The following is a 23,132-nucleotide window of genomic DNA, read 5'->3' on the forward strand; positions in this document are numbered from 1 at the left end:
AAGTTTAATTTATGAGGAAAAACTACAAATGGACACTTGATTAATTATACTTTGACAAGATAAAATGATTCTTTAAAACATGTTACAAGTAAAGAAGAAAATTGTGCTAAATCCTTGATGAAGTAATCAAAGATTGACCAAATGCATAGGCTTGAATGAGAAATAGAGTAGAAGGTTAAGGAACTTGAAGTTTGTGCCAAGTGATTCTAGTGTTAACCAAGTAACAATATGTGATGACAAGAAGTAGTGTTGAACAAGAATCAATATTGATTGATGCCAGTGCATATGCAAAATATAATGTTGATAGCAACCGACTAATCCAATCGTGACCAAATATCAGAATACTGGGTTGGTCAAGGGACAACATTTTGATAGTTTATGAGGAAATCATGATTTCCAACTGATATAGTTAATTTCTTGGAATATTTAAAACATGTTGAAGATAAGGATGGATGATCTAGAACATTTAAATCAAGGGAATCTATGCTTGTGCATTTTTATGCAAAGATTCAAGGAGAAATTTAGAGAAGTTTCTAGAAGAAAAAATAAGAGGTGAAGTGTTGGAAGGATTCAATGAACCTAACCTAACCCTAAGATCTACAGTGGTGTTTAAGAAAAAAAAGATTAGAATTACCTATTTAAGGAGGTACAAGGGCTAACCTAAAAATGTAGAAGTAGTTATTGATGCTATTGATTGGTCAAATTTAGTAGAAGGATGATAAAAGTTGTGAAGAGTTATTTCTTGAAGGGTTGGCAAGCAAATCAGAGACTGAGATGATGATAAATGCTAGTTAGGGGATAAACATTTGAGTTAAAGTATGACATGTATTTGCAAAGTGAGTTTTATTTTCCAGGTCAAAACCTTCTATTACTTTCTAACCATTATATCATTATTCAAATCCTTTAATCAAGGTTGAGATAATAGTCATATGTAAATCCTTTAATCAAGAAGAGATTCCAATTGAATGTTATAAATTCCTCTAACAAAGCCACTTTTAATAGAGTGATAAAATATCTAACAAGGTCAAATTCAACAATGTGTTTTGTAACCTTTAACAAGGTTTACTTCTAATAGAGCTCACCTCAACAGAGTGAAATATTGGTGACATGTTACTAGTGGTTTTTCCCAAATTGTGTTTCCACATTAAATCCTAGTGTCAAAGTTGTGTGGATGTTATTTGTGATGATTTACTATTAATGTTCACATTTTGTAAGTCTATTATATTTAGGACAATGGACTGCTAGTTTATGTTACTAAATGTTTACTATTAGACCAAGCTAATGAATGTTAAGATCTGGAGTGGTTTAACTATTTGTTTGTTCAATTGGTACATCTAGACCTTGGATAATTGATTCACCCCTTCACCCCCCTCCCCCTCTCTTAGTTATTCTAAACATTCTAATAGTTCCCTAGGTAAAAGGTGACCACAAGGTCAAGTCAGTGAATAGTTCCTAATAAATTTTAATATTGTAAGCTACCATGATGAGGTACTATGTGACATCATTCCCATGGATGCATGTCATATGTTGATGGAAATGTTGTGGGAATTTGATAGGTGTATTGTACATGATGGTGGTACAAATATCTACTATTTGGCAAAGGATGAAGTGAGACATAAGTTAAAACCATTGAAATACATAAAAGAAAAGGTATGTGGTAATGTTAGAATAAGTTTTATTGATGGAAGAAATTCACTAGAGGGTATAAGGCATGATCATATGTGCTTAAATATAATTCCTAAAGATAGTAAAGAAGAAGTAAAATATGTACTTGTAAAAGTTGAATTTTTTTCGGATACATTAGATGGACTTTATTTTAGAAGCCAATTTTCCAAATAAGGAAGTACACAACATGACACTAGTAGAAAGTGAAGATTTGAATAGAAAAGTAAAGGAGTTGTTGAAAAAGTGATTGATTTGTAAGATTTTGAGTCTATGTGTTTTACTAGAACTATTAGAACCAAAGAAGAATGGAGAATGAAGGTTCTATATAGATTATAGGGCTATCAATAAGATCAAAATCAAATAAAATTTTCCCTACCCATGATGGATGATATTATGGATGGTTTGAGAAGAGATGTCTATTTCACAAAGATAAATCTAAAGAGCGGATATCATCTTATTCAAATCAGAAAAGGAGATGAGTGGAAGACTACCTTCAAGATATAGCAAGGATTATATGATTGGTTAGTCATTCCCTTTGGGCTAACCAATGCATCAAACACTTTCATGCGACTCATAAATGAGGTACTAAAATAATTTTTGGGTAAGTTTTTCATTATTTCCTAGATGATGTTTTGATCTTTTATAAGATATTGTAGGTGCACATATAATGCATATTTATAGGTTGTTTTAGAAGTTAAGAGAAGAGAAATTTTTGATTAATTTGAAGAAGTACAATTTTATGAAGGAGTTAGTGTTTCTAGGAATTGTAGTTTTTTAGAAGGTCTAAAAATGGACCTAGATTAAGTGAAGGCTATCCTTGAATGGCCTACTTAAAGGATTGATACTAAGGTAAGATCTTTACATGGTTTGGCTATCTTTTACACAAAAAATATAAGTATTTTTAGTAGTGTCTATGAACCATTGACTGAAAAAATGAAAGGGGATATGAAAGAGTTTAAGTGGACTATAGGAACAAATAGGATTTTTGAATTGTTAAAAGAGAAAGTTATAAAACAACACTTAAATATTTTTTAAAGATGTTCCAATTAGATTTTGATGCTGGTAGTACTACAATAGGCACTATTTTGATCCAAGAAGGTAGACCTATTTCTTATTTTAGTGAGAAGTTAAACAATGCCAAGAGAAAATATTATGTTTATTATTAGGAATATTATGCTATAGTTCAACCATTGAAGAAGTGGAGACACAATTTATTCCTAAAAGGTTTTTTTTGCATACTAATCATCAAGCTTCACAATATTTGAATAGTCAAGGAAAGTTGAATCAGAGGCATTTAAGATGGGTTAATTTTTTGCAGATTTATACACTTGTATTGAAACATAGGAGATTGTAGTCTAAAAGGGTTTTCGATGCTCTTTGCAGGAGATATCTTTTTTTGACAAAGTTACAAACTAAGGTTGTTGGGTTCAAGGAACTCAAGATTTTGTATCAAGAGGATCATGATTTTGTAGAAGCTTGGAAAGCTTGTACATAACATATTACTCTAGATAGAATAAAGTTGTTGGATTTCATCATCCAGGATCATATGCTATTCATAGGGAGTCAATTGTGTATTTCAAGGAGTTTTATGAGAGATAACCTCATCATAGAGAAGCATAGTAGGGGATTGGCTAGACATTTTGGTCAAGATAAAACTATTTCCCTAGTTAGTGAGAATTATTACTAGTATGTTAGATGGAAAAAAGAGAAAAAACAAATACAATACTATATCAACCAAAACCTATAGCATGGGAATTTTGGGAGGATATCATTACAAAAAAATTTCTTGGTTTACAAAGGACAAAGTGGGGGAATGATTTGATTTTTGTGGTGGTTGAAAGGATTTTAGGGATGGCACATTGCATGTTAGTTTTTTAGGATCATTTTATGCATATGTAATAGCACAACCATTATTTATGTGTGTTCCAAATGTAGATTTGAATGATATATAAATATGAGTAGAGGAGACATGTCTCTATGGTAAAGTATAAGTTAACATCATTAGACAATACATTAACAACAATATATATAACCACACACACACACACACACACACACACACACACACACACATAATATATATTTAATAATCTATAATATATGTGTTTGTGAGTTTGTCTAATTGATGATTAACAACTTCCAATAATATTAAACCAATAATCTTAGAAGGGTTATATTTAGATCAATTCAATCTGACTAAAGCTACAACATTAATACTCCCTCTTAGCTCAAGAAGATTCTTATAGAACACTTTATGCTCTCATGCATATAGAGAGATATCATCTCTGTTGATCTCTAAGCCTATGTTTTTGGTTAGTGACAAAACACTTAGTCATTTTTAATTCATTTACTAGACAAGATTACAAGGTTATTACTATGACTAAGTTATTTAGTAAAGGCCAAGTAGGTAACACTTAGACTGAAAAGAACAATGATTGCCAATCATTCAATAGAAACTAAGAAGACATGTGAGACAAGGAATATAGCATGAACCAAATAATATAATGATGACTAAGCATATTGAAAATTTATCAAGTGTTGAGAACACAAAATTATAGAAGCTAAGAAAAAACATACATGATTAAGCATGAGATAACTCAAGTGCCAAGAAATACAATTTTTTTACATGATTTTGTAATGGCACAAACAAATATGTGAATAATTTTGTCCAATATTTCTATGAGATTTAACATCTGTAGAGCCAAATAAGATTATTATTACATATCATTAGTAGAAGGTGTTGGAAATATGATTGAAAAGCTTATTGTTGAAGATCAAAGAAGGAGATTGTTGGAAAGAATGAATAGAATGTTTTCAATCATTGTTTTGTCATTAATGTCAAACCTTCCACTTGAAGGAATGAAATTTTCTTATAAGATCCAAGTACTATCACTTAGTTGATTGATGAAGAAGATTTGATCAACAAGATGTAACAAGAGAACCTAAGGGAAAGGTTGAGTTATGATGTTGTAATGAAGTGCAATGATTAGTTAAGATTTTGGTTAAAGGATGTACTGATAACATATTTAAGGATACAGAGGTTGGTCACACTTAGAAACATTGGAGGAAGAATTTGTAACAAGGTTGATTGCAAAGCTTAAACTAAGATCATTAGTGGATGCCAAGTGAGTTAGTTGAAGCCGAGTAATAGGAAATTCTAGTGTGTGTTGAGTGATATTCAGGTGCCGAGTGAAGATCAGCTTCTGAGCATTAGAAAATTCTTAGTTGGTGCTGAGTGATCTTTAGGTGCTGAGCATCAGGAAAAACATAGTTGATGTCGACTAACATAGTATGTGCCGAGCACCAATATTTCAATAGTGTCGAGCTGCTGCATTATTTCAAATGATGAAGATTCACTAAATCTAAGCTAACATAGTGGTTACATTGAATTTTGTGAACGAGTTGGAAGATAAGGATAAAGAGTTGGTGGCACAGAATCCTATGTAAACCATTTTTGGGCGAATTCTAAAGGATTATTCAAGAAGTTTCTAGAGGAAATAGAATATGGGGTAGCTGCAATGAATCCTACCTAATCCATGTGAATCAAAATTAAAGAATGAAAGAATTGAGTAGGAGAAGGTACTCCAAGACTTTTATTTAAGGAGTCATAGACCAAGAAGGAAAGAGTTTCTGATACTATTGCTACTAAAGAGCCAAATCTACAAAGTGGTTAGAAGGGTGTCAAGGAGGAAACATCAAGGAGGATGAAGAACATAATAGCTTTTTTTGTATGAGTGGTCATGAAGAGATGATTGCACTAGTACATTGAGCATGCAGACTCAAAGAGACTAAGCTTGAAAGGAGGGCAAGCTATCAGAATTGTAGAGATTGAAGGCCAGGCAAGGGTATGAGATGAGAAGTGATTTGAGATCTACAAGATAAGTTGTATGTTGTAGTCAGGTCAAGATTTTTCTAATACTCTTTAGCAATTGTATTAGATTTGAAAATCCTATGGACTTAGGTTGGCCTAATAGCCATTTATAAATCCTTTAACAAGGTGGCATTCCAAGTGAATATTCTAAAGTCCTTTAACTAGGCCCACTTCTAACAGGGTGGTTAAATCCTCTAACAAGGTCATATTTTACAGTGTGTTTTAAGCCTTTAATAGGGTAGGCCTTTCACAGGGTATCACTTTAGAAGAGTGAGAATTGAGTAGCATGTTAATGGTGGTTTTTCCCAGATTGGGTTTCCACATAAATCACTATGTTATGTGTTGATTTTTGATGTGTTATGCTTGCATTTTGATTGGCAGTAACTTGTTGATTAGAAAAGTTAAAGCTTGGATGAATGAATGGTTGAATGGGCATGGGCTCACTATATTTAGTGAAAAGTTTGAATACGACATTTGGACCTTGAATAACTAATTCACCCCCACCACCCCGCCCCCCACTCTCAATTATTCTAAAACATTTCTAACAGTTGGTATCAGAGCCATCTACTGATTTAGTTTCAAGGTACTAGAAGCAGGAAGATCTAGATGTCAAAAAGAGGAGTTCCCAAGCTCAAACAAGATAACTTTGCTACATGGTAGAGTCTGATGAAATTTTACCTTGGATCAATAGGAGACTATGCATAAACCTCAATTGGAATAGAACATGTAAGTCCAACAAGACCTTTGACTGTAGATGATTTGAAGAAAAATGAGGAGCACAGTCAAGCAATGCTAGAAATTGCCTATGCACTTAACTATGTAGAATATAATGACATCAAAAACTATGACACTACATTCAAGATGTGGAAAACCTTATTATAAATCTATGGAGGAGATTAGAATGTCCAGAGAGAAAAAGGAGAAAGACTAAGAGGAAAGTTTGATGACATGAAGATGGAGGAAGGTGAAAAGGCTGCTTAGTATGCTACAAGAATCAAAGAAGTGGTAAGTGAAATAAGAAGTCTAGGTGGACAATTAAAAGAAGAAACTGCAATCAATAAATAATTAAGAACTCTGATCCCTATCTATGCTATTAGAGTTTCAGCCATCCAAGAGCTAAGGTGTGTACAAGGGAATACACTAACCTTTGAAGGAATAGTGGGATGACTTACTGCATTTGAGCTATCCAATTTTGATAACTACAAAATTGAGAACCTTGAATCTTCTTTCAAGGCCAAGATGAAAATAAAAGACATTGAGGAGGAAACATCAAGCAAAAAGAGAAGAAAAGGAAAACATGCATCCAGTGATAGCAGCACAGATGAGGAAGATGTGGACCAGTTAGAAGCACTACTGGCTAGGAGATTCCGTAGAGGCAAAGGTAAATTCAAAGGTAAGCTACCTATCATATGTTTCAATTGCAATGAACTAGGTCATATTTCTGCAAAATGTACCCATAAAAAGAGCTAAAAAGAAGGAAACAAGCACAAGAACAAGAGAGAAGATGATAGCAAAGATTACAAAGAAAAAGGTAAAAGATGCTACATTGTTGAAGAAGATTCTGATGAGAATGATGATGAAGTAGTCTATGTAACCATGAAGGATTAATCAAACAAAGTAGAAGATGAAGCAACAACATTGGTTACTTGTGTGAAAAAGAATGACAAGTGGATCATAGACAGTGGATGCTCACATCACATGACAGGAGATAAAAGTAAGTTCATTACTTTTACTCAATATGATGGAAATAGTGTTAGATTTGGTAATGATGCCCCATGTCAAATCAAAGGAAAAGGTTCTATTAAACTCACATAGAAAATTTCATGTGATAATGCATACTATGTTGAAGGATTGAACTACAACTTATTGAGTGTATCACAGCTAGGCAATGTAGGTTGCAAAGTTGAATTTGGAAACAAAACTGCCAAGATCTATGACACAAATGGAAATTTGATAGGAAAGAGTGAAAAAACTAGGAGTAATTTGTTTTACCTAGATATGGAAGATGTAACATGTCTTGTTGTTATACTTGATGATGTGTGATCGTGGCATAAAAGGCTGTGTCATGTTAACTTTGATAATCTAATCAGTATCAACAACAAGAAGAAGGTCAGAGGGTTGCCCAAGTTGAAGAAACCTGAAAACACAATGTGAAAAGAATGTCAACTAGGGAAAATGACTAAGTCTAGTTTCAAAACTAAAACATACACCTCCAATGAAGTACTAGAGTTAGTCCATATAGACTTATGTGGTTTAATAGAAGTACAAAGATACCTAGGAGACAAATACATAATGCTATTTGTAGATGACTATTCCAGGATGATGACTGCTATGTTTTTAAAGAAAAAATCTAATGCATTTCAAATGTTTAAGTGGTATTTGGCCAAAGTTGAGAAGGAAATAGGAAAGAACCTGAAATGCCTAAGGTTAGGTAGAGGAGGTGAGTTCACATAAAAATAATTTGAAATATTTTGCAATTACAGAGGAATCAAAAGGCAAACATTAGCACCAAGAACTCCACCACAGAATGGTATTGCTAAAAGGAGGAATAGGTCAGTAATTGACTATGCTAGAACCTTGATGATAGAGAAAAATGTTGCACTCAAATACTAGAGAGAATTTGTAAGCACTACAGTCTACACAATAGATATAGTTCAAGTCAAGAAAGGTAGAAATGCAACACCTTTTGAACTATGGTATGGACACTCACCCAATGTTAAACATTTCAAAGTTTTTGGATGTAAATGCTATATTTTTAAAGATACTAGAAGTGGAAAGTTTGATGTAAAGAGTGATGAAGGCATATTCCTTGGATAATCCACTAGAAGTAAGGCATATAAGTGTTTGAACACTAACACTGACAAGATTGCAAAGAGTGCAAATGTAAATTTTGATTAACATGCAGAAGTTCAAGTTGATGAGTCAAAGCAAGTAGAGTATTATAGATCCTTTGTATACTATTATGAAGGAATGACAATTGAAGACAATGCTGCAAATCAAGTTGGGAATCAACAACAAACTTCAGTATCTGTCAAGTCTCAACTTGTGAATGCCAAGCTACATTCAAAAGTTGAGTTGCAAAATGTAAAAAATGCACATTCTAGCTTAGAAAATAGTACACATGAAAGGAATGATGTAATGCCTAATGAAGAAGAACAAAATGGCTCTAAAGTTGAAGGACCAAACATGGAAACAAGGACATAACCAAGATTAGCCAATTATGTGAGAAGACATCACCCTGCAGATCAAATCATTGGTGACAAGGATGCCAGACCAATGACAAGAAATAGGCTCAGGAATGAATCATTTCTTTTGGGCAAGGTTGAACCTAAAATAGTGAAAGATGCACTACAAGATGATGACTGGTATAAAGCCATGGAAGAGTAAATAGATCAAATTCAGAAGAACAAAACATGGTCTCTAGTTCTTAGACCATCTGATAAAAATGTGATTGGAACCAAATGGGTGTTCAGAAAAAAACTTGATGAGAATGGAGATATAACAAGAAACAAAGGCAGACTAGTTTGTAAAGGTTATGCACAAGAAGAAGGATTGGATTATGGGAAAACATTTGACCCTATTACAAGAATGGAAGGAGTAAGAACACTACTTGCATATGCTACATATAAAAGTTTCAAAGTGTACCAAATGGATGTTAAGTCCACTTTTCTAAATGGTATACTAGAAGAGGAAATCTACATAGAACGACTAGAGGGATTTTTAGATGAGAAGAACAAGGACATGGTCTGCAAATTGCATAAAGCACTTTATGGTTTGAAGTAAGCACCTAGAGCATGGTATGAGAGACTGCACAAATATCTTGTGAAGATTGGATTTGAAAGAACAAATGACAAAAACAACTGGTACATCAAAGCTAAAGAAGGTAAAGACATTTTCATATCAGAAATCTTTGTTGATGATATAATATTTGGAGGAAAAGATGTTTTATGCAAAGATTTTGCTGATCAAATGAAACATGAATTTGAGATGTCAATGTTTGGAGAAATCAATTTCTTTGTTGGATTACAAGTATATCAATTGAAGCATGGCATATTTGTGACCCAATCTAAATACATTAAGGAGGTACTCAAAACATTTGGGTTAGAAGAATCAAAACTAGTTAGCACATCAATGGCAATAAACCATAAGCTATCCAAGAATGATGAATCTGCTAAAGTAAATCAGACATTGTATAGGTCAATGATTGGAAAGTAGCAATATGTTGTACATAGTAGACTAGACATTGCATTAGGTGTTGGAATATTGGAAAGATTTTTTGAAAATCCAAGAGAAAATCACTTAATGGCAGTAAAGAGAATACTGAGATACCTGAAAGGAACTGATGACTTTGGTTTGTACTATAAAAGGAATGAAAAATTTGAACTGAGAGCCTACACTAATGTAGACTGGGGATGTAACATTGATGATAGAAAAAGCACAAGTGGAGGAGCACTTTTCTTAGGAAAAAGGTTGATTACATGGATTAGCAAAAAGAAAAGTTGCACCTCACAATCCATTGTTGAAGCTAAAAATGTGGCAGCTACTATAAATTGCACCAATATTGTATGGATGAAACATTTTCTACAAAGTATGAAGGAAGAGGTAACTAAGCCTGTGATACTTTACCATGATAATACAAGTTCTATTAAAATATCAAAGAACCCTGTAATGCATGTAAAACCAAGCATATCGCAATCAAGTATTACTATGTAAGAGAGTTGGTGGAAGACAAAGAAGGGAAGATGGAATATGTTAGCTCAAAGGAACAAATTGTTGATATCTTCACAAAAGCACTACTTAAAGATGATTTTGATTATCTTAGAGGCAAGTTAGGGGTGATAACCCTAGCTAAGGCTACTTGAAGCAAAAACAAGTATGCCCTGCATCAAATGAGCTGAATGTTGAAGATTTTACACATTGATGTAGAGGATGTTTACTTTGGGATTTATGCTTAAAGTAGTAGAAGTTCTGAAATTCCAAATCAGTCACAAGAAAGGTAATAGAGGGAGAAATTGAATGAAATTGCAAAAGCTACAATTGCATACTAAGATGCTTATATGTCTTTGACATTGTTGTCAAAGAGGGAGAAGATGTTTGAAACTGATCAACAATTGTTGAAGATAAGGAATCAGAAGACTAAGGGAAAAGATTCAAAAATAAATAGATGTTGATCAAAAGAATAGTAGAAGATGAGCAAGACATAGGGAGAAAGACAAAGGAGGATATAACAATAGAAAGGGAGAAGCTAAAATGAAGCAATCAGAATACTAGAAGGAAAAGTGAAGTTACAGTTTACTTTTTGAAATTTGACTTACTATTCTAACCTAGTAAGCTTATGGTTGAATAGTTTAGTCTGATGGTTGATCAATTTGGTTTGCCATCAATGCCAAAGAGGGAGATTGTTGGAAATCTAATTGAAAAGCTCATTGTTGAAGATCAAAGAAGGAGATTTTTAGAAAGAAGGAAAAGTATGTTTTCAATCCTTTTTTTGTCATTGATGTCAAACCTGCCACTTGTAGGAATGACATTTTCTTATAAGATCCAAGTACTATCACTTAGTTGATTGATAAAGAAGATTTGATCAAAAAAATGTAACAAGAGAACCTAAGGGAAAGGTTGAGTTATGATGTTTTAATGAAGTGCAATGATCAGTTAAGACATTGCTTAAATGATGTATTGATAACATACTTAAGGATACAAAGGTTGGTCACACTTAGAAACATTGGAGGAAGAAGTTGTAACAAGGTTGATTGTAAAGCATAAACTAAGATCATTAGTGGATATTGAGCGAGTTAGTTGAAGTTGAGTAACAAGAAATTCTAGTGTGTGTCGAGTGATCTTCAGATGCCGAGTGAAGATTAGGTGCCAAGCATAAGAAAATTCTTAGTTGGTGCTGAGTGATCTTCAGGTGTTGAGCATCAAGAAAAACACAGTTGATGCCGAGTAACACAGTATGTGCTGAGCACCAGTATGTCAATAGTGCTAAGCTATTGCATTATTTCAAATGATGAAGATTCACCAAATCTAAGCCCAAATAGTTGTTACATTGAGTTTTGTGAACAAGTTGGAAGATAAGGATGATGAGTTGGTGGCACAGAATCCTATGTAAACCATTTTTGGTCGAATTCTAAAGGATTATTCAAGAAGTTTCTAGAGGAAATAGAATATGGGTTAGATGCAATGAATCCTACCTAATCCATGTGAATTGAAATTAAAGATTGGAAGAATCAAGTGAAAAAAGGTACTCCAAGATTTCTATTTAAGGAGTCATAGACCAAGAAGCAAAGAGCTGCTAATATTGTTGCTATTGAAGAGCCAAATCTGCAAAGTGGTTAGAAGGGTATCAAGGAAGAGACATTTAGGAGAAGGAAGAGCATATTGGCTCTACTTCTATGAGTGGTCATGAAGAGATGATTGCACTAGTACATTGAGCATGGAGACTCAAAGAGACTAAGCTTGAAAGGAGGGCAAGCTATCAGAATTGTAGAGATTGAAGGCCAGGCAAGGGTATGAGCTAAGAAGTGATCTAAGATCGATAAGATAAGTTGTAAGTTATAGTCAAGTCAAGATTTTTCTAATACTCTTTAACAATTGTAATAGATCTAAAAATCCTATGGACTTAGGTTGGCCTAGTAGCCATTTGTAAATCCTTTAATAGGGTGGCATTCCAAATGAATGTACTAAAGTCCTTTAACTAGGCCCTCTTCTAATAGGGTGGTTAAATCATCTAACAAGGTCACATTTGATAATGTGTTGTAAGCCTTTAATAGGGCAGGACTTTCATAGGGCATCACTTCAGAAGAGTGAGAATTGAGTAGCATGTTACTAGTAGTTTTTTCCAAATTGGGTTTCCATGTAAATCACTATGTTATGTGTTGATTTCTTATGTGTTATGCTTGCATGTTGATTTACAATAACTTTTTTATTAGAAAAGTTAAAGCTTGGATGAATGAATGGTTGAATGGGCTCAATATACTTAGTGAAAAGTTTGAATAGGACATTTGGACTTAAATAACTGATTCAACTCCCCCCCCCCCAAAGTTATTCTAAAACATTTCTAATAGAAGGTAATGATCCCTAGGAAAATTATTCAAACAATCATAAAAAGGGATATGAATGGTAAAAGATGATGAAGTTTAAACCATTGATCAAGATCTACAAGCTTCACATGAAGTCTATTAAAGGAGGATTCTAACATTAGAATTAGGGAGAGAGAAAATATGAAAGGATGAAATGCAAAAAGGATACATGCATGTGAAGCAGTTAAAGAGATAGATCCAATAGAGAGAGCAATAAGAGAAATGAAGGATTGAACATGTTTATCAGATTAGGAGAATCATATCAGAGATAGAGGAAAGAGGAGACCCAAGATCATCTTGCAGAGCATACCAAATGTGAGGTACTACATTAGTTATTTTTTAATTGAGATAGAGAAAATATCCTAATAGAGTGGTCTTAACAGGCTTATGCAAATCTCCTAACAGAGTCGTTACTTTATTATAAATGTAAAGCCCTCTAACAAGGAAATACCTAATAGTCTTTCAAGTCTTTAATAGGATAGAACTTTTGCTAGGTAGATCAAATCTTATGGTCAAACATTATAATCTTAACATGTTAACTTATTGTTACACTAATGAAGATTTGTGGGTTTCATCCCCACTCTAGTTTTACCTTCATCTTGAAGTGTTTCTAGGTAACCAAATCAATGTGTTATGTGTTGAACTATTATGGTTGTGATGAACTTATTTTATATTTTAGTATTACAATTTTAATGATGAATTAGGAATGATTTAATGAAATTGATTTTGAAATCAAAAGTTTAAGATCTTGATTCACCCCTACCCCCCTCTCTTAGTATCTTGTTTGCCATATATATTCCAACAATTGGTATCAGAGCCAAGTTCTCTTGTCAGGAAGTCTAACAACTTGAGAGGATAAGATCGTGGAGGTGGAAGTATACAAGATGAGAAAGATCATTGAGAATTATATAATTGAAATCTAGATTGGGTTACAACAATTAGAGACAACTATAGAAGAGTTGATAAAATCCCTTAGAAGGAGAAGAGAGATAGTGATACATCTTAATGACACTCAATCACAAAATTTGATATAGAAGGTTTGTTAGACAATGGAAGGACTAGTAACAAATATGAATCAATGACCTAACTACTAGAAAAGAATAGTACCCTATTGAAGGAAGAAAAAGATATGAAGATAAAACAAGAAATTCAATCTGTCACACCAAATGAAGCCATTGAACAAAAGAAGAAAGCAATCAAAGATAAGCTCATAGTGAATGAAGACAAAAGGAACTTAGCAAGAAAAGTCAAAGAAACATCATTTGAACTTTAGAAGCTTACAAATACTTAGCTTGACATGATAAATCAATTAGTAATTTAAATCTAAATTTACAAAATGAGAAATTGAATAATGAGTTGAGGAAAGAAAAGGAACTCATGGAAAGGATGAACAAACCAAATGAAGCAATCAAACATTTTGAAGAAATGATGAAGTCACCAAGAACAATAGACACATTAGGACTTGTATTCAAGAAATTTTGAAATACTGAAGAAGGAGAATCATCCAAAAGTGGAGAACAAAGGAATGGAAAAAAAAAAAAAACCTAAAACTAAGCCAAGTGGTAATTGTTCTAAATGAAAGAAAGTAAGACATTGAACTCATGAATTCATAATAGAAAACACATATTCAACTAGAAAGGTATCTAGATTCCAAGGTCACTGCTAAAATTGTCAAAAGTATGGACATAAGGCTTATGAGTTTAGAATTAAGAAGAAATCACATTGGTCACCTGAAAAATAGACTCATGCAGCAAGGAAAAGAAATTTCTATGTCTGGGATTATAACACATGGTATAATTGTCACTATTATAGAAAATATAGACACATTCTAGAGAATTGCATCAAGACACATTTTAGAGGAAATTACAAGAAATGGCTAAATGTTGAGATAGTGTGTTTTAGTTGTCTCAAAGTGGGACACATCAGTAAGAACTATAAAACCAAGACACCTAAAACAACACCAACAAATGAAAATGTAAAACTAGAAAAAAAGACATCGATAGATGTAGTAAGAGCTAGAAGCAATAAAGTAGAAGACACTTTGATCACCCAATCTGATGGATCTAGTGATCACATCACATGTCACTAAAATAAACATGTATGTAGGAACTGTATACTTAAAATCTATATTTCACACTAGTTCCTATCATTAAAGTGATGAAAAGATATATTTGTATAATTGGATATGTAATGAGAAATGTTAAAAATGAATATTTAGCGAGTATCGAGCATTAATGGTACACTCTATATTGACCATGCCTTGCAGTATAGATTGATTGATCAAGAAGGATTACATATTGATCAAGTAAATTAGTTATGACTGAGTGCATGACTTTGATCAAACTAAAGTTAAGGATGAGCCCAAATTTTATACAATATCTAAGTACGATGACATTTATTGTAGACCTAAATTGAAAGATTGAAGGTATATATCAAATTTGAACAATTATTTTTCTTACCTAGCGATCAAAGAGTTCTTGTAAAGATTTAAAAGTGATATCAACAACTAAAGAAAGGAACCACAACAAGTTATCATAAAATTTGGGAAAAGAAGTATTATTCTTATTTTTGAGTAAGCTATTTTGTGAAAATATTTTATTTAAAACCGTAGTTGACAATGATGTTTGGAAGTGAAATGTTAAAGGATAACAATGCACAAATCATAAGGAATGATCACTAACCTCCACCAAATTTTAGAAACACATTTAAATTGAAACCCCTATTAATAATGTTGGAGTGTTTTCATCTATTCCACCTAGATTCTTGATTGTGAAAGATATCATACTATGTTATCAATGTAAGATTGGATAAATAAGAGATTTTGAAATAAGGATAACATATGAAAAGTTATGTGTAGATGGAATTCTAAAAGATGAATATTGTAGACAAAGGGCTAACTCATACCCTATATTTCCCTAAAGTTTTTAAGAATGAATAAATACAAATTGTTTTAAGCTAATTTCATGACATGAAAGTATGGTTGGAAGGAAGTCCAATCAAGATCAACAAGGCAATCATTGAAAGAGAAATTGGGTATCCGACATTGGATCAACCTAAGAGAATAAGGAGTGGCAAATAAAATGAAATTGAAAACCTAACCAAGGTGAAGTGGAATGGTCATGGAATGGCAATAGACAACATTGAGGATCCACTAATTGAATTCATTGTTCATGTGATTGCACACAGGTTTTATCGATCTAGCAGATTGAATAGCATGTTGTGCATTGCAGTTGATTTGTGATACAAAATTGTGAAGAAAGATCATGCATATGATCTTGTTGAACTATAGTTACAACAACTTATAGAGAACTTGGAAGCAATAAGAAAAGCTAAGAACACATCATGTAAGTTTGGTTCCCTTTTAGTTTGTATATTTTTCTATGTATAGAACTATTTTCTTACTATTGGAAAGGTAGCATGGGACAAAGATAGGACTATTGTAGATCAGCTAAATGACCTAATAAAGAGGTTGGGAGATAATTTTGAAGTAGTCATGGAAAACTATTTTGAATAATTAAAAACTGTAATGAACAACATGATAAGGATACCAAAATCAACTGGTTTTGTTATGGACACATATTTTGTGTATACACAAGTAGTAATACCGGGGGTAGCATGGTTGAGGCCTATACCCTATGAGGTAAATGTTGATGACATATTAGTAGAACTCATTGCACTATTAGAAGAAGATATAGATGCTAGTGCCAAGTAGTTTATCACATATGAAACAATTATTATCAAGCTAACTATTGAAGCTAGCACACCTAAGGTAGTTAAGAAAAGAAAAAGAAAAGTTTTTGAGATGAGTAAAACAGAAGAAGGAGAAGGTTTAGGTTAACCATCATAGGTTGAGGAAGGAAAAGGCCAAGATCTTGTAGTTGTAAAGAAAAAGGCCACAAAACAAAGGAAGGTTGTAATAATTGCACCTAATGTAAAGGAATGCCTTCAAAAAGATATGCAATAAATGGTAACACCATCAAGGCCAAAGGGAAAGGCTATCATTACAAGAAGGAAATCAACACAACCTACTACAAACTACTACAAAGAAACCCATCAAAGAAGAGAAAGTAGGTGGATGAGAAAGTAAAACCAAAGAGGAAGCTGATAGTTGCACAAGAGGAGGAGGAAGAAGAAGAAAGGAAAGAGTCTGATGAAACCAACAAACTATAAGTTGTAAAGAGACTCCCTCCAATAACTATGGATCAGGTATGTGAAAAATGTAGAATTTGATGAAAGATCAACCCCATAGCTCCCAAGAATCATTTGCATGCAAACACCTATCACAGAAAGAGATAATAAAAAGCTATGGAGGCAGGAATTGCAAGATCCATAGATGAGACATTCTTGATGAGCAGGAAAATAGATTTCTATAATCAAAACTGAATAAATAAAATTACAAAGAGATCAATCCTTATAAAAGGAGATCAAAACCCAAAAAGAGTAACCTAAAGCCTAAAAAGCTAGGTTCCACATTATAATTAATATAAAATATCAATTATATGCACCTACGAGATAGCTTAAGAAAACTAGAGTAATAGGCAACTTATTTAATTAAATCAAAGTGATTTAATTAATAAGTGAAAACAACTAATTACTCTAACACCCCCCCTTAAGCTAAGCTCAGGAGGTAAGCTAACCTAGCACAACTATGAAAATAGAAAGATGGGTCCTAGCAACAAGGCCTGATTAGGTACCCAATACAAGAAAATCTTTGTAAACTGAATAAATAGAGAAAACCACATGGGAAAAACCCTACTCCAAAAAGAGATAGCAAAGAATGTTCTAGAAGAAGGAACAAAGAGAGATCATGAAGAGAACCACTGAAGCATGAAAAGCCACAAAAATCTATCAAAAGGTGTTGATCTGTAGAACCTCCATGGAAATAGTAGGCATGAACTGAGTGTGTCTATATGGTAGATGATCCATCTCACCGAAATGCATAGGTAGCCAGCCATTGCAATCGCCTGGTATGTAGGATTAGGTACTAAATACATAGCTCACAGTAATGAACCATCAAACCAAGGAAGCATTAGAACTAGCAATATGAGCCCCCCTTAATGCAGATGGGGTGAGGTGACAAGAAACTGAAAAAGTGGGCCAAAAATCTCCTACAACACAGGAACCAAACACATTGAGAGTGATGTATAGACACCTATAAAGGCGCGTGTCATTGACACTACATGAGGAAAAAGAGGAAGAGGGCACAAAATTGGCAAACAGCTATCCCCCCCATGGCACTTTATAAAATAGTACGAGTACAACAAACCGAAATGATGAAAAGGATCTCGAAATGCAAGAGTGGCACTTTATCTCAGTGTGTTTGCATAAAGAGCTTACAATGAATATCAACAATGATAAAAAAAAGCATAAGACTGATACAACAAAAGGTACAACCCAAAACAAAGCATCTAAAGTAAAAAAATCGATCCTCAGACCTGAAGCAACCAAGATATCCACCAAAATGCAAAAATGCATAAGATTGAATAAAAGGTTCCTAGAGTAGAATCTAGAACAACAACCAACATCACTAGAAAGAGCACATAAACAACTTTCCAACGATATAAAAAATTCCAAAATCGGAGATCAGATATGCCTCTTGAAGTGAGAAATAAAACATCTAGCTTTGATTGCCAAAATAGGCAACCAAATTACATCAAAAGTCGAAATAAATAGCACCATCATGATGGGCTCAGAAAGAGGTTTCTGACGATATAAGATTCGTCAAAAAATACCTTTGTATGACAAAGATATGACCAAAAAACCATAGACAGCTTTTAAGACAAAACAAATTATAGAAATGATGGTTTGAAAGCCATCAAATTTTAACCCAAAGATGGATGATGTCAGCACCTGTGGCTGTCAAACTCGTATCAGTGTCTTTCTGATGTCACTGCTTTGTTAGTACTTTGCTGATGCGGCATCCTTTTTTGGAAGATTTAAAAAGGTAATTTTTTAAACAAAAACAAAAAGCTCTGAAGAATTTTTGTAAAAAAAAGCATACACTTTTTTTTGATATAAAATCATGAGCCTTTTTTTAATAACACCTTTTGATTTTATGATTTATTTTTAAAAATCCTTTCCTCAAAAAGTGTGCCCAAATCTGGTAGCAAATTTTTGCCTTAATTTTCAACTGTGTCCAAATTGGACAAATTTTATATGGAAATAGGGGTTTTTGGGTGTTACAAATCCAACGGTGAGGTCCATTTGGGATAAAAAAGAACTAAAAAAAATGACAACCCCCCCCCCCCCCCGCCCAAAAAAAAAAAAAAAATCCAATACAAAATAATTTTGAAAATTGAAACCCTCTAAAATTAAAAAAGGCACAGTTTTGAAAGCCAAGAAAAATCTCTTATAAATTAAATAGGGGCATGAAGATCTAGAGCTCTGATACCATGTAGAAGTTGATGAAAGATCAACCCCATAGCTCCTAAGAATCATCTGCATGCAAACACCTAACACAAAAAGAGAGAATAAAAAGCTATGGAGGCACGAATTGCAAGATCCATAGATGAGACATTCTTGATGAGCAAAAAAATAGATTGCTATAATCAAAACTGACTGAATAAAATTACAAAGAGATCAATCCTTATAAAAGGAGATCAAAACCCAAAAAGAGTAACCTAAAGCCTTAAAAAGCTAGGTTGCACATTATAATTAATATAAATATTAATTATATGCACCTACGAGATTGCTTAAGAATACTAGAGTAATAGGCAACTTATTTAATTAAATCAAAGTGATTTAATTAATAAGTGAAAACAACTAATTGCTCTAACATAAAATTGATAGAATCAGAAAGTATTTTGGCTCTTAAAGACTTACAATATGATTCTTTTACCAATGTAGATCAAGATAAACTTAAAGAATCTTATGCTAAGGGACAGGGCATACAAAGTTTTAAAGAATAAAGTTCTTGAAGTTGAGGAAGCTAATATTTAATTCTTGAAAGAAATATTTGGAGTACTTCAAGTATAGAGGTAAGGGAAGGCCAAAATGCTATAGAACTTGAAACTGAAGATGTGTAGGAAGTTGCCAAGCTAGCAATAGAAATGGAAGAACTTGTCGATCAACTTGAATTTAAGGATACTATCACAATTGAAGATGATATTAACATACATCCACCTAATCCAAATGTATTCACTCAAGAGGAAATCCAAGGACTGATGAAGGACTAAAGAAAATTCTATATAGATCCAATTTTGTTACAGGTAATTAAATATCCAAAGCTTGAAGTTAAGAAGATTGATTATGCTAAAGTCACACGAGTTATAAAGGCTAAAAGTGTTGAGTAACTTGATGAGGCATTTATTGTATATTCTGCACCAATGAATTGTATGAAAATTTTGGAAAAGGAAGTAAATTCTGAGAAAGTTTCAAGCACAAAGTTGGTAAATGAAGAAATTAGATAGAAAGAGAAAGAGGCTACTCAAGCTCTCATTCAAATGCTAAGTGTAAAGGTTGCAAAACCTACACCAGTGACACCTATAAAATAGGTGATATCTACACAATTAATGCAACCAAGATAGAGATCAAGTGAGAAAGGCAAGTAATTGAGTGATCCACCCTCAAGATCTCAGGCTATGACTCATGTAGAAGAGGATGATGATGAGTTAGTAGAATTTAATGAGGTAATTACATTACCTACATATGATTTGAATAATCTTACCTTATATAAAAAGCATGAAATGCAAATCTTGTTGAGTCAAAAGGCCAAACAAGAATGGCTAAAGAGAGAATAGAAGAGAAGAAAGGTATTGCATACTATTAGAGACATTTTTATAGATGTTTTTGGTATTATAGATATAAATCATTAGCATAAAATTTTGGATCAACTAGTATAAAAAGTAGATAGAGTTGAAAAAAAGGACATAGAAATAAATGAGTTGTTACAATGGTCTAAAAGGATAATGAAGCATAAAGTATTACAAAAACTCTCACATGAACTTGTATAGCTCCAAGCCGAGCTTTCTACAACTATTACACAATTGGAAATGTTTTTAAAATAATAAGCTCTTTATACTTAAAATTGTTGATATAGATTTATTTACAATAGATACTAGATGATCATTAGAGTTATTACATGCAAGCATGAAAACTAATTTTCACTCATTGAGTAAGAACACGAGTCCAAGTTCATTTTCATTCAGTTAGACAAGGTTAGCTGAGCTCAAACCTAAAGATGAAAAAATATGAAATAAGTTGAGACTAATTCAACTTTAATTATTTCCATAAGTAGATACAATTCATAAGGTTATTTCTATTGCCTAATTTTTTTTGAAGATACACACAACTTTTTCACATATTGCAAGATTCATTGACCTAACTGCCAAGCTAGAAATTATGTTTCAAATTTTCAAAATTGTACAAGAAAGATGGAACACAGGCTATGTCAATATTATGGAAAGTCATTAGAATTTTTTTGAGAAGTTCCAACTCACCCCAATAGCCCTAGGTGCCATCAATGACAAAAATAAGGGTGATAATTGATAAGAAGGAAGAATCAATAAGAAAGGGGGAGTTATAGTTAGAATTAGAGTTATGAAAAAGAAGGTATCAATCACAGAATCAAATTTTGGTCTCAAGGGAGAATACAATTGTTTTGATTTCATGAAAAAGTGTTTTTTCCACTAATGTCAAAGGGGGATATTATTGATCTCTAAGCCTATGTTTCCAATTAGTGACCAAACACTTAGTCATTTCCAAGTCATTTACCAAGAAAGATTACAAGGTCATCATTGCAACCGAGTTATCTAGTAAAGGCCAAGCAAGTAACACTTAGACTGAGTAGAAAAATAGTTACTGAGCATTTAGTAGAGATCAACTAAATATGAAAGGTGAGGAATATAGTATGAGCTAAGTAATATAAAGATGATTGAACATATTGAGAAGTTATCAAGTGTGGAGCACACAGACTTATAGAAGCTAAGAAACAACATACATGACTGACTGTCAAAGCACTCAAGTGTTGAGAAATGGAGTTTCGATATATGTGTTTGTAATGGAATAAACACATATGTGAATAATTTTAGCTAACATTTCTGTGAGATTTAATATCTATAGAGCCATATATGATTCTGATTATGTGTCATTAGAAAAAGGTAATGACCCCTTAGTAAAATAATTCAACCAATTAGAAAAAGGGATATAAGTGGAAAAAGATGATGAAGTTTAAACTATTGATCAAGATCTAGAAGCTTCACATGAAGTCTATTTAAGGAGGATTCTAACCCTGGTATCAAGGAGAGAGAGAAAATGAAAGGATGAAATGTAAAAAGGACACATGCATGTGAACGAGTTAAAGAGACAGACTTAGTAGAGAGAGAAATTAGAGCAGTGAAGGACTAAACAAATTTATCAGATTAGGAGAATTAGATCAAAGATAGAGGAAAGAGGAGACCCAAAATCATCTTGTAGAGCATACCAAGGACTAGGTACTAAATCAATTATTTTGTAATTGAGACAAGAAAAATCTCTTAACAGAGTGGTCATAACAGGCCTATGTAAATCTCCTAATAGAGTCCTTACTTTATTGTAAGTGTCAAGCCCTCCAACAAGGAAAGACCTAATAGTCTTTCAAGTCTTTAATAGGACATACCTTTCATCAGGTAGACCATTGTTGAAAAAATTGATTAATTATGTATTTTCCTTGATGTTACACAAAATGTAATATCATTTTTAGTGAGTGTATGGTGAGCTCACTTGGGCACTAAAGAATTTTTTTTGTGGCTACTAAGCATTCCAAATTTTGTCTTGTTTAGAAGACAATATCTACCAAGTTGACTTGGGCACCAAAGGAAAGTCTACAAAAGATTAGTGTTAACCAAGCTCACTCAGTCAATGAAGGAAATGTTGGATGGAACCAGCGTTAACTGAGTTCACTTGGTTACCAAAGGAGCTATATGAATATGTAGTTGTAACAGATCTCACTTGGTTAACAAAGGAAAAACATTTCTAAGTTAGTGTGTACTAAGCAAGGTTGACTAACAAAAGATTTTCTTGTTTTGACATATTGAGTTCAATTGATTTATCTATTGGTTATAACCAACTGAGAAGATGGATATTAATTATTCTAAGTTGTATTTGAGTTGAATTGACAATATGAAAGATATAAATAAAAGGTCAAGTTAAGGGTTAGAAAGTGTGTGAAGTGTCAAATGCATGGAAGATAATTGAAGATTTGATGATGCTAATAGGAAGCAAATCAAGAAGGAGAAGCAAAATATCCTTGAGAAGTTGAAAAGATATATTTGATCAGGAAGAATCAAGCATAAGCTAGAATTGATATCTGTAATAAAAAATTTAGTTGCATCCAAATTAAGTCATGTCATTGTTATTCTCTAGCAATTGTAGCAATGATCTAAATCTCTTAACAGAGTTGGCTTAACAACTATTTGTAAATCCTCTAACAAGGTGGCATTTCTATTGAAGTGTCTAAAGCCCTCTAACAAGGCCACTCCTAATAGGGTGATTAAATCCTCCAATAGGGTCACACCTAATAGTGTATTTTGTAACCTTTA

The sequence above is a fragment of the Cupressus sempervirens genome, chromosome 9 (assembly GCF_028749045.1).
Source record: "Cupressus sempervirens isolate cs-2001-9-10 chromosome 9, ASM2874904v1, whole genome shotgun sequence".
In the NCBI taxonomy this organism is placed as follows: domain Eukaryota; kingdom Viridiplantae; phylum Streptophyta; class Pinopsida; order Cupressales; family Cupressaceae; genus Cupressus; species Cupressus sempervirens.